Genomic DNA, 11904 nt, shown 5'->3' on the forward strand with positions numbered 1-11904 from the left:
AAGGAGAAGACCATGTGGCTTGTGAATTGGGTTATTCATGAACATGGGAAAGAAGGAGAAGACTACGTGGCTTGTGAATTGGGTTATTCATGAACATGGGAAAGAAGGAGAAGACTACGTGGCTTGTGAATTGGGTTATTCATGAACATGGGAAAGAAGGAGAAGACCATGTGGCTTGTGAATTGGGTTATTCATGAACATGGGAAAGAAGGAGAAGACCATGTGGCTTGTGAATTGGGTTATTCATGAACATGGGAAAGAAGGAGAAGACAATGTGGCTTGTGAATTGTGTTATTCATGAACATGGGAAAGAAGGAGAAGAGAAAGATGGAAAGGGAGGAGAAGTCTCAGAAAGCAGAAAGCGGACCCTTTTTGCATAAGCTTGTCTATCCCGAGGAGAGAGCGTCCTTCACCTTTCTCTCTAAGAGTCCCAGTAGTCCTGTCCAGTGTCCGTTGCGCAGGTCTCCCCACTCGCCGTCAGGGGGCAGCACCAGTATGTAACTGTCACAGACATACAGACACAGGTATGACAGACAGACAGACAGACAGACAGACAGACAGACAGACAGACAGACAAACAGACAGACACAGACACACACACACACACACACACACACACACACACACACACACACACACACCACACACACACACACATTAACAAGTCGCGTGAGGCGAAATTACTACATTTAGTCAAGCTGTCGAACGCACTGCATTTTTTCAGCAAGACCGTATTGCATCGTCAATCACCCGCTCGTGGCAATGGCAGTGAAATTGACAAGCCAGAATGGCGCTGTAGTGATTGCGCTGAGCAGGAAAGCATGCTGTTCTGTATCTTTATTCTTTTTAACTTTCTGAGCTTGTTTTTAATCCAAACATAACATATCTATATGTTTTTGGAACCAGGAACCAACAAAAAATACTATGAAGTTGTTTTTAAATCGATTTCGGAAATTTAATTTTAATCATAATTTTCATATTTTTGATTTTCGGAGCTTGATTTTTATTCACAATATAACATATTTATATGTTTTGGAAGCAGAAAATGCTGAAGAATAAGATGGCATTATTTTTTGATCGCTTTATAAAAAAATTATTTTAATTACAATTTTTAGATTTGTAATGACCAAACTCATTAATTAATCTTTAAGCCTCCAAGATGAAATACAATACCAAAGTCCGGACTTTGTCGAAGATTACTTGATCAAAATTTCAATCAGTTTGATTGAAAAATGAGGGCGTGACAGTGCGGCCTCAACTTTCACAAAAATCCGGATATGACGTCATCATAAAAATGTATCGAAAAAGTGAAAAAATCATCTGGGGATATCATACCCAGCAACTCTCATGTGAAATTTCATGGAGATCGGTGGAGTAGTTTTTTCTTAGTCGCTCTACACACACACACGCACATACATACGCACACACACCACCCTCGTCTGGATTCCCCGTCTATGTTAAAACATTTAGTCAAAACTTGACTAAATGTAATATAAAAGGTCGACTAAAGCGACAACACACACACACACACAACACTAACCAACGAAATAAACAGTACCAACCTGAAGTTGAGTGACTGAGCCAGAATGTCCAAGAGGTCAATGGGGAATCCCCTGTACGTTGTCGTGCCATTGTAGGTAGACGCACTGATGTAGGAATACCACTAGAGACAAACCCAGGGCCAGTGACATAATATAATCCAGGCACAGGGCCAGTGACATAATATAATCCAGGCACAGGGCCAGTGACATAATATAATCCAGGCACAGGGCCAGTGACATAATATAATCCAGGCACAGGGCCAGTGACATAATATAATCCAGGCACAGGGCCAGTGACATAATATAATCCAGGCACAGGGCCAGTGACATAATATAATCCAGGCACAGGGCCAGTGACATAATATAATCCAGGCACAGGGCCAGTGACATAATATAATCCAGGCACAGGGCCAGTGACATAATATAATCCAGGCACAGGGCCAGTGACATAATATAATCCAGGCACAGGGCCAGTGACATAATATAATCCAGGCACAGGGCCAGTGACATAATATAATCCAGGCACAGGGCCAGTGACATAATATAATCCAGGCACAGGGCCAGTGACATAATATAATCCAGGCACAGGGCCAGTGACATAATATAATCCAGGCACAGGGCCAGTGACATAATATAATCCAGGCACAGGGCCAGTGACATAATATAATCCAGGCACAGGGTCAGTGACATAATATAATCCAGGCACAGGGCCAGTGACATAATATAATCCAGGCACAGGGCCAGTGACATAATATAATCCAGGCACAGGGCCAGTGACCAGGGCCAGTGACATAATATAATCCAGGCACAGGGCCAGTGACATAATATAATCCAGGCACAGGCACAGCCTGGCGGCGATCTCTCAAGTATTTCGTTTTAGGCCAAAAAAAAAACAAGTCGCGTAAGGCGAAAATACAATATTTAGTCAAGTAGCTGTCGAACTCACAGAATGAAACTGAACGCAATGCAACGCAGCAAGACCGTATACTCGTGGTCCACCGCTCACGGCATAGGCAGTGAAATTGACAAGAAGAGCGGGGTAGTGGTTACGCTATGCTGCATAGCACGCTTTTCTGTACCTCTCTTCGTTTTAACTTTCTGAGCGTGTTTTTAATCCAAACATATCATATCTATATGTTTTTGGAATCAGGAACCGACAAGGAATAAGATGAAACTCTTTTTAAATTGATTTGGAAAATTTAATTTTGATCATAATTTTTATATATTTAATTTTCAGAGCTTGTTTTTAATCCGAATATAACATATGTATATGTTTTTGGAATCAGCAAATGATGGAGAATAAGATAAACGTAAATTTGGATCGTTTTATAAATTTTTATTTTTTTTTACAATTTTCAGATTTTTAATGACCAAAGTCATTAATTAATTTTTAAGTCACCAAGCTGAAATGCAATACCGAAGTCCGGGCTTCGTCGAAGATTACTTGACCAAAATTTCAACCAATTTGGTTGAAAAATGAGGGCGTGACAGTGCCGCCTCAACTTTCACGAAAAGCCGGATATGACGTCATCAAAGACATTTATCAAAAAAATGAAAAAAACGTTCGGGGATTTCATACCCAGGAACTCTCATGTCAAATTTCATAAAGATCGGTCCAGTAGTTTAGTCTGAATCGCTCTACACACACACACACACACACACACACGCACAGACAGACAGACACACATACACCACGACCCTCGTTTCGATTCCCCCTCGATGTTAAAATATTTAACTTGACTAAATATAAAAAAAGTGTTAGGGTCGGCGGGAAAAAAACAGGGTCGGTCGGGTTCCCCTAAACCAATCTATATTTTGTTTTGGCCTTACACTTATCATGATGACAAGTCAGCAAAAACAAACTAAACTTCACTCTCAAAACACTTGGTTGTTTCCTCCAAATGAAATTTGAGAAGTTACACGTGGCGCCATAATTCCTATTGAGGCGTCTTGTTGCACTTTATTTTGCTTTTGACGTCAAAGATTTCACTTTGGGAGACGCTTTTGACGTCAAAGATTTCACTTTGGGAGACGCTTTTGACGTCAAAGATTTCCCTTTGGGAGACGCTTTTGACGTCAAAGATTTCACTTTGGGAGACGCTTTTGACGTCAAAGATTTCACTTTGGGAGACGCTTTTGACGTCAAAGATTTCACTTTGGGAGACGCTTTTGACGTCAAAGATTTCCCTTTGGGAGACGTTTTTGACGTCAAAGATTTCACTTTGGGAGACGCTTTGACGTCAAAGATTTCACTTTGGGAGACGCTTTGACGTCAAAGATTTCACTTTGGGAGACGCTTTTGACGTCAAAGATTTCACTTTGGGAGACGCTTTTGACGTCAAAGATTTCACTTTGGGAGACGCTTTTGACGTCAAAGATTTCGCTTTAGGAGACGCTTTTGACGTCAAAGATTTCACTTTGGGAGACGCTTTGACGCTTTGAGGGTTTATTGTCATCAGCTTTTAAAGCCCTTTAGACAAAGGGAGTTACAATAATTATTATGTACAAAGATATACCGACAATCACACTGAACCAACCACTCTTGCACAAGCACACGCACATGCACACACACACACACACACACACACACACACACACACACACACACACACACACATATGCACCCACACACCCACACACCCACACCCACACACACACACACACACACACGCACACACATACGCACCCACACACCCACACACACACCTACACACACACACACATAAACACACACACACACACACACACACACACCCTCGCGTGCCCACACCAACTCTTCCTCTCTCACTACCAGACAATTCTCATAGAACAATACAGTTGCAATGCAAAACATTCTACGATGTGAATCAACATCACTTTAAAGCTATAACATAAAAATAAAAATAAAATGGACACGGACCACCCTATTATTCAATATTTCTTACTTTTAGAACTGAAAACTTTAGTTTTCATCCATTCTTTTCTTCCTCATATTCACTTTGGGAGAGAGGTTCAAGAAGACCCGTGTTCGATTTAGACACACCGTCCCAGCGACACAACAGAGCAAGGCACGGTGGGACAATACGTTGTTTCTTTAGTTTGTTCTTGAGGCAAATGGTTACATTTTTCTTTGGAACAAAACACATTATGCTCCAAATTTAACTGATTCAATCTTCAAAGTAAACCATCACAATTTTAAATAAGACAAAAAAACTGTTGATGCGGATGAGTCGATGCCAAGTCGAGGGAAACGGTTTGAAGTTCGAAATTAAGTCGATTCAAAGCAGGAAGTTTGTGTTCGGTTAGACTTGGAATTACACAGCATGTAACATTTTCTATACATCTATATTAAAAAACCATTACAAGAAACCATCGCTTTGTTCTTAATCCACCAGACATATAAAAACAAATGAATAGCAGCCCGAATTTCCTTGCGGGAATTCTCCAAGGACAATAAGATATACCAACAAGTCGCGTTAAGCGATATAAAAACATTAAGTCAAGCTGTTGGCAAAGTAACAGATTAAAACCAACAAACAGTCGTCGCCGAGACTATATTTCAGATAGTCTCGACTTACCACACCCAAAGACTGAGACGGGTCACGCTCGTCTCCGCGTAGCGTGCAAACGTAGTACTTAGGCCTACTTAACCTATTTTCTGGAATTCTGAGCACATTTTTAGAGTAAACATGACATATCTATATATTTTTGAATTCAGGAGAAATTGAGGAGTACGATGCTACCATTTTAAAATGTGTCAGTAAAAAATTGATTTTAATGACAACTTTAATGAGCAAACTATTTAACTTCTCCAAGCTGAAATGCAATACCATAGTCCGAGCTTTGTCGAAGATTACTTGACCAAAGTGAGGGCGTAGCAGTTCTGCCTCAACTTTCACAAAAAGCCGGATATGATGTCATCAAAGACATTTATCGAAAAATGAAAAAAACGTGTGGGGATATCATACCCATTGTAAAGGATTGATTCTTTTAGCTCATTAGAACACGCGAGTGCCGAGACTACTAGATAATCACGTCACGCGGGTCCGAGATTACCGAGACTATCTACGTCAGAAAGATGTACGTCATTTCTTTCAGCCACAATTCTTTCTTTTATTGTAGACTTCGAAGGAAAAGAAATGTCGTGTCTGATCTAATTATTTCAACTTGTATATAGTTCTTAGCGACGAATTGTTTATACAACCAAGTGTTTGTACATCGCTAAGCAACTACGTAGATACAGAAACGCCGGAAGTAGAAGAACAGGCCGTTGAGATCAACAGACCAGGCAAGTCGGAGAGCTCCAGATTCTCACAATTAACCAGACGTTATTAACGCTGCAGAGAAGGAAGCCGTAACCCCAGAGGGAGAACCGTTTCGCCGTCTTGGAGGGTAATTAGTTAGTCGTGGATTTCGATCGAGAACGAACCAGACGATATCATATTCATTTGTCGCAGAGAATGCGTGTAGATGTGTTCTTTCTTCAATTAGTTTTGTCGTAGAATTAGTAGAATGAATATTGATAGGGTTGTCATTTAGGGAATGTCTGATATTTAACAGCTTCTACGTTTGATCGCAGGTTCGTACACGGGAAGACGAATCAGGCAAGACACCATCGACAGAGCTGCGTTCTAGAAGAGTCATTTACGTCATCGTCATCATCAAGTTCATCGTCGTCATGGTTCCTGTAAACATGGGTCATCATCAAGAATCGCAAGTTTTCTACTGCTGTGAAAGGATCCATCGTCGTCATCAAAGGAAGTACTCGTTATATTTGTTTCATCACCTCCAAATATCTAAAGAACTTTTATCGTCGTCCTTGGAATTGTAATGACAATGAGCCACGTTTCCGGAAAATGATCGATTTCAAATCAATGAACAATAACTATAATTATATTGTTGTGAAGTGAAGAACTGAATCTAAGATATTAAATCATAACCTGAGTCAACTTTGTATAAGGTTGGGAAGCAATTAAAGAAATTATAATTCATGCTGTTGATTTCTGTTCTAAATTTCCTTGGACAAATTCAACCGATAGCTGAATTGTAATTGTAGTAAAAAAATATGGGATTTTAGTCTTAAGAAAGAAAAATCCGCATAACACCCATAAACTCTAATGTGAAATTTCATGAATATCGGTCGAGTAGTTTTCTCTGAATCGCTCTACACACACACACACACACACACACACACACACACACACACACACACACAAACACACACAAACACACACAAACACATACACCATCACCCTAGTCTCGATTCCCTGTCTATGTTAAAACATTTAGTCAAAACTTGACTAAATGTAAAAAGGAAACAAGTCGCGTAAGGCGAAATTACTATATTTAGTCAAGCTGTGGAACTCACAGAATGAAACTGAACGTAGTCCGCCGCTAGTGCAAAAGGCAGTGAAAGTGACGAGCCTGTTTGGCGCGGTAGCGATTGCGCTGTGCTTCATAGCACGCTTTACTGTACCTCTCTTCGTTTTAATTTTCTGAGCGTGTTTTAAATCCAAACATATCATATCTATATGTTTTTGGAATCAGGAACCGACAAGGAATAAGATGAAATAGTTTTTAAAACGATTTCGGAAATTTAATTTTGATCATAATTTTTATATTTTTAATTTTGAGAGCTTGTTTTTAATCCAAATATAACATATGTATATGTTTTTGGAATCAGAAAATGACGAAGAATAAGATGAAATTGTTTTTGGATCGTTTAATAAAAAAATAATTTTAATTACAAGTTTCCGATTTTTAATGACCAAACTCACTCATTAGTTTTTAAGCCACCAAGCTGAAATGCAACACCAAATCCCGGGCTTTGTCGAAGATTGCTTTGCCAAAATTTCAATCAATTTGATTGAAAAATGAGGGTGTGACAGTGCCACCTCAACTTTTACAAAAAGCCGGATATGACGTCATCAAAGGTATTTATCGAAAAAATTAAAAAAAACGTCCGGGGATATCATACCCAGGAACTCTCATGTCAAATTTCATAAAGATCGGCCCAGTAGTTTAGTCTGAATCGCTCTACACACACACACAGACAGACAGACAGACAGACACACACACATACACCACGACCGTCGTCTCGATTCCCCCCTCTATGTTAAAACATTTAGTCAAAACTTGACTAAATGTAAAAAGGAAAAAAAGAAGAAAAAAAGAAGAGATAAGAATTTAAGGTAAAGGTTACTTACTGTGTTTATACCAACACGAATTTCTCGCCCGTTGAGTCCCAGTCTCTCATTTGGATAAAGGTCAGCTAGCGCTATTCCGCTTACTACGTCATTTCGCGTGACATCAGCGAGGACTCTTCCGTCAGGTGTCCACAATAACGTCATCAGTGTAATCATTTCATTCTGCGGGAGACAGCACCGAGAAAGAGGGATTGAGTCTGGATTTCCAAGCATCGAAAGCTCTAGATTTTATCAAACATAACTCATAAACCAAAAGTTTCACTTCTCGAAAGTTTGTCTTGCACTGCTCAATTAGTTTTTTGTTAATGAATGTTAATGCACGAAAACAAAACTTCAAAAGCAAACTTGGAAGGTAGGTAAGTGTGGACAATTTGTTTGTTTGTTTGCTTAACGCCCAGCCGACCACGAGTGTGGACAATGGTGCTTGGAAAAGAAAATGAGAGAGAGAGAGAGAGAGAGAGAGAGAGAGAGAGAGAGAGAGAGAGAAAGAGAGAGAGAGAGAGAGTGAGAGAGAGAGTGAGAGAGAGAGTGAGAGATAGAGAGAGAGAGAGAGAGAGAGTGAGAGAGAGAGAGAGTGAGAGAGAGAGAGAGAATGAGTGAGAGAGAGAGAGAAAGAGAGAGAGAGAGATAGACAGACAGACAGAGGGTGACAGAGAGAGATGGAATAAGGTAAGCTCTTTATTTATTTATTTATTTAGAGAGAGAGAGAGAGAGAGAGAGAGAGAGAGAGAGAGAGAGAGAGAGAGAGCACCTTTTTGTCATGTGACAACACGAGCACATTGTTCAGCTTCAATGACGTCACATTCGCGTGCTGTACCATGTGACCGTCAAGAAGCAGCAGCCATCTTGTATCCAGTGCATGGCGTGACAAAACCTCCCCCTCAGTCAGGTTTGTCATCTGAAAAAAACCGTAGTCTGAAGACTGGCAATTGAGAACAACATTTGCTCGTAGGTAAGTAAGTTAGTTTATTTCTTCGTTCATTTTGTCCGAAGTTTTATATACACTCATTCGCCCTCGTTGTACCATTCTTGAATTAAAACGGGCGCAGTGGCGTGGTGGTAAGACTCCCGGTCGCTGCCGCCTGGTGGGTTAAGAGTGGAGATTTTTCCGATCTCCCAGGTCAACTTATGTGCAGACCTGCTTGGAACTTAACCCCCTTCGTGTGTTCACGCAAGCACAAGACCAAGTGCGCACGGAAAAGATCCTGTAATCCATGTCAGAGTTCGGTGGGTTATAGAAACACGAAAATACCCAGCATGCCTCCCCCGAAATCGGCGTATGCTGCCTGAATGGCGGGGTAAAAACGGTCATACACGTAAAAATCCACTCGTGCTAAAACATGAGTGAACGTGGGAGTCTAAGCCCATGAACGAAGAAGAAGAAGAAGAAGAAGAAGAAGAAGAAGAAGAAGAAGAAGAAGAAGAAGAAGAAGAAGAAGAAGAAGAAGAAGAAGAAGAAGAAATAAAACAACAACAACAACAACCATTGATTGGATTTTTGATCTCAGTGGGATTGTATTTCAGTTTGGAAGCTTACAGCCTAACTAATAATTTTGTTCTTACAAATTAGAATTGGAATTGAATGTTTGCAAAACATTTAAAAAATGTATTGCATCATCTCCTGAATACAAAAAAACCTCATATATCTTGTGTTTTGTTTTAAATCAAGTTCACAAATAAAGACAGTTTCTTTTCAACGCACATTAGGTTCATATGGCTTGTGTCACAAAGACAATGTCTCGGCGCTGTCTTGGCCGCAAAGTTTCTGTTGTTTAATAGTCTGGGGGAAAGCAACGTAAACGTTAAACTTTCGAAAATTGGCCAACAGTTCAGTCTATCCATTGTGGTAACATTCGTGCTGTTTTGTTTTCGGTTGTGACTTTCCCTACAAGCGGCCGAACATTCCATCAAGCTAAGTTCTTGTTACTAATTGTTTGACTGTGCACTTTAAAGAACGTTGGGTCGATATATTTGTGACTGTAACGTATTGTTTTGTCAATAACAAACGTTCCAACAACTTACCTTTGTTGTTTTTATATTTAGTCAAGTTTTGACTAAATATTTTAACATCGAGGGGGAATCGAAACGAGGGTCGTGGTGTATGTGTGTGTGTGTGTGTGTATGTGTGTGTGTATGTGTGTGTGTGCGTGCGTGTAGAGCGATTCAGACCAAACTACTGGACCGATCTTTATGAAATTTGACATGAGAGTTCCTGGGATTGATATCCCCATACGTTTTTTTCATTTTTTTGATAAATGTCTTTGATGACGTCATATCCGGCTTTTCGTGAAAGTTGAGGCGGCACTGTCACGCCCTCATTTTTCAACCAAATTGGTTGACATTTTAGTCAAGTAATCTTCGACGAAGCCCGGGGTTCGGTATTGCATTTCAGCTTGGTGGCTTACAAATTAATTAATGACTTTGGTCATTAAAAATCTGAAAATTGTAAAAAAAAATAAAAATTTATAAAACGATCCAAATTTACGTTTATCTTATTCTCCATTATTTGCTGATTCCAAAAACATATAAATATGTTATATTCGGATTAAAAACAAGCTCTGAAAATTAAATATATAAAAATTATTATCCAAATTTTTTTTTCGAAATCAATTTAAAAACACTTTCATCTTATTCCTTGTCGGTTCCTGATTCCAAAAATATATAGATATGATATGTTTGGATTAAAAACACGCTCAGAAAGTTAAAACGAAGAGAGGTACAGAAAAGCGTGCTATGCAGCATAGCGTAACCACTACCCCGCTCGCGCGCTCTTCTTGTCAATTTCACTGCCTATGCCGTGAGCGGTGGACCACGATCTTGCTGCGTTGCATTGCGTTCAGTTTCATTCTGTGAGTTCGACAGCTACTTGACTAAATATTGTATTTTCGCCTTACGCGACTTGTTTGTTTTTTGATTCTGAATTTTGGAACGTTGGCAGTCTCTTTGTTTTTGGATCTGTTTTGTTTTTACACTGTCTCCAACACGATGGCTTACCTGTCGGGTTGCTTCTCGTTGGAACAGTACCTCCCCAGTTACAATGATATTGTCACTGACCACTCGATTCAAAATGTCGTGGAGGAGATGTTTAGTCTGTTGAAAACGTGTGGTGTTAACGAGATGAATTTCAGCTTGAATAGACATGTTGAAAGCGGCATGTGAGGGGAGTAATGCTTCCGCCATCTCATCTGCAATACCAACAAATCACAGTATTCACAGGAATAACAAAAAATCATCAACATCACCAATCAAACAAACACTAAGAAGCACAGATAAAAATAATGATTTTCATCAGGATTTTGGAATGTACACAGTCGATCTTTTTGGGGATTAGATCTACTTAGTATTGAAACCTTTTGAGATTTGTTTGCTTTTTAAACCTACCCCTGGCACACAACATTCAAATGAATTAAACAAAAACATGTCTCTGAAACACTTTGTTGTTTCGTAGTAAATCGTTTGCACTAGATATGTCCATTTTAAATTGGAATGCTAAATACACAGAGACGCGGGCAGGCAGGCAGGCAGGCAGAATTGCCGAGCGGCAACACAAAATCACAGACGGAGAGACAGAGAGGGTGTATGTGTCTGAGTATTTGTGTCCGTGTATGCGTGCGTGTGTAGAAGATCGCAATAAGGCCAAACAAAAATATATGTTGGTTTAGGGTAACATGACCCCCCAAAAATAGGGTCGGTAGGTCGGCTTTTTTTTAATTCAAAACATTTTTGTTTTAGTCTCAATATGGTTCGCAAAATGTGCCAGAGGTTGTTTTTGGGGGGATTTTTTTTTTAAGAAATGAAAAAAAGTGTTTGAGTCGGCGGGAAAAAATAGGGTCGGTCGGGTTACCCTACACCAATTTTTGTTTGTCCCAATGTGTTTTACTCACCAAGATCCGTCACAATGGCGACTGTCGTCCATTTTAGGCTTGATATAAGGTCAAGGATGAGAGCTAAAACAACCAGCAGTAGAGATGAGACTTGTACCCTGCCTCTCAGTTTGTCTGTCTGTGTATACCTATGTCTGCCAGCCAGTCTGTCTGTGTATACCTATGTCTGCCAGCCAGCCTGTCTGTGTATACCTATGTCTGCCAGCCAGTCTGTCTGTGTATACCTATGTCTGCCAGCCAGTCTGTCTGTGTATACCTATGTCTGTCTGTGTATACCTATGTCTGCCAGCCAGC

The 11904-nt window shown here is 40.0% G+C and overlaps 1 long non-coding RNA gene across 1 annotated transcript; it reads right to left on the reverse strand.

Moving 5' to 3' along the window:
* Positions 1-412: 412 nt before the first annotated feature.
* LOC138954912 (uncharacterized) lies at positions 413-7879 on the reverse strand. The gene is made up of 3 exons (XR_011452016.1): positions 7727-7879; positions 1563-1663; positions 413-501 (listed from the first exon to the last, which is right to left on the reverse strand). It is a non-coding gene; the product is annotated as an uncharacterized lncRNA (long non-coding RNA).
* Between the last annotated feature and the right edge of the window lie 4025 nt (positions 7880-11904).

The sequence above is a fragment of the Littorina saxatilis genome, unplaced genomic scaffold (genome assembly GCF_037325665.1).
Source record: "Littorina saxatilis isolate snail1 unplaced genomic scaffold, US_GU_Lsax_2.0 scaffold_1403, whole genome shotgun sequence".
Lineage (NCBI taxonomy): Eukaryota > Metazoa > Mollusca > Gastropoda > Littorinimorpha > Littorinidae > Littorina > Littorina saxatilis.